Raw genomic sequence first — 2,184 nt, 5'->3', positions numbered from 1 at the left:
TATGTACATACAAATACCTGCCACATGGCGACATTGAAGAGGACTGACTCTGTGAGATACCACAAAAATCGTCCATCAAATAGGCCAGACACAACCATGTGTATGTATCCACACACACACACACACACATTGGCATATCGACTTGCAGGTTGATTACACTTCAAATGAAATTTCATTGAGAAATATTGAAGGTTAACAGGCAATTGACAAGAGGTGCATGAGAGGAAACTTAAAAAGGGTTACTACGGGTTTTGCCTCTTTATCTGTTTCTCTTCGTTCGTTGTAACCTCAGCCTCATTTTGGGTGTGAAATTTTGTATATTGTTGGCTCACTTATCGATTTTGCTTTGGGCAATGATCCTGATTAAATAAGGTCACTTGTGTCGCCACTCGACAACTTATCCATGCTTTTTGAGAGACACGATCAGGTATTCCTATTGATTGCTTAACTTTCTTAATTACCCACAGTCTTCGAAAGCTGAAAATCTATTCGTGCTGATATCGCAGAAATCGTGTCAAAGCAATATCAAATTAACGACATTAAGATTAGCTAGCTTAAATATTTTTCTCCGAAAACTTAATCGTTTTTCGCCTTTACATAGTTACATAGTTTTTTGCGTTTTATTTGATGAATGGATGATTCATACTTTCTCGAATGTATTGAAAATAAACACCAAATTTCTATTTATATAAAAAATTATAAAGTGAAAGTGCAGATCGGTCACTCACTCAACTGAAGTCGAGTCAACTCAAGTCAAGTCAACTCAATTCGATTCAAACAAACATCAAAGTCGAACTCGAATAAAAATCAATTATTTGTTGATAATTTATTTCGCATATTTATTTGTTTATTTGCCTCGTTTCATTACACTCTACATACAATGCCTTCAATATACTATGTACTTCTCTTGGTATTGTATAATAATCATACAAACAATATAAACAAATAACTGGAGTTGCCATAATAATAACTATATGGCAACTAATGCCAAAATAATTGTTGGCAAAAAAAAACTCAAAATAAAACCAAATGAAACTGCAAAAAATATGATGTTTACAGAAAATGCACAGAAATATTTTTGTATTGTAACATTTAATATACAATTACAGTGAAGCTTCATTGGGCACACATTTAAAACAAAAAGCACTGACAATTTGAATCATACTATAAATATTTCAAAAGAAAACCTTGGCCTACTAGTTCCTAGAACATATTGAAACCTCACTCTCTAGTCACTAAAGCAAACTAAATTTTAGGCAAATTACCATGCATCCATAGGGTGAGTTGGTATATTAAAGTCGCCAAACTGTATGTAACAGCAGAAGAAAGGACAAAGACTGTTACGCGCGAGCCATTTCCAACCCGACCAACCGAGGGGCGCAGCTACAGCTATCTATGAACTGAATAAGAGAGAATAAATGTTTTAATTAAAGTAATAGAAGACTCTGAGAAGATTACAAAGAATAGGAGGTTGTAATCAGAACAGAGTACCCTGAAAGGTCCATGCAAGGCATAGTTGGTAAAACAGCGACCACGGGTATAATCGGATGTCTACTTCGTCTACGAGAGGTTTACCTGAGTCAAAACCTCCAGCGAGTCACCATTCAGAGTCTACGGTTGATTAAGGAGGGAAGGTAAAACAAAAGAAGTTTACTAGCTTAAGCCACGAATTCAAGTGCGACTGAAATTGCGTTGAGGTGGCCAAATGCAAGATTCATACTCAAAAATAGGACGGACAAGGGAAGTAAAAAGAACTTAGTTCTATTTGGATGGTCAAATTCTTTTGACCATCTCTTAATGAAAGCGAGAACACCTTTCCTCCTTTTCCATCTTCTCAACAATATTGTCTCATCGATTTTATTTGTAGGCAGGTGGAAGTGATTCTAGTTGTAAGCCATGATATTCGTCTTTTCTCTTTATTTATTTGGCATTACAAGTTTTGGGTGGCCTGTAAAGAGATATCGTTAGACATTCTCAAAATACAACTAAATAAAGATCGTTCTTAATTTAAGGTTTTTACTGTTTGTGTTCATATTGGCTAGAGATATTTCTTTAATTTTAAACACTGCAAATCACCAATTAAACCATCGCAATAGGCTATTGTGCCTACTTTTTTTGACCTCTAGAATATGGGAGATGATCACATCGAAACGATGCTTTAACTCTCGAATTTAAAGAAAACAC

Source organism: Drosophila tropicalis, unplaced genomic scaffold (assembly GCF_018151085.1).
Source record: "Drosophila tropicalis isolate 14030-0801.00 unplaced genomic scaffold, ASM1815108v1 contig_761, whole genome shotgun sequence".
NCBI classification, from domain to species: domain Eukaryota; kingdom Metazoa; phylum Arthropoda; class Insecta; order Diptera; family Drosophilidae; genus Drosophila; species Drosophila tropicalis.
This window is presented reverse-complemented; position numbering follows the sequence as displayed.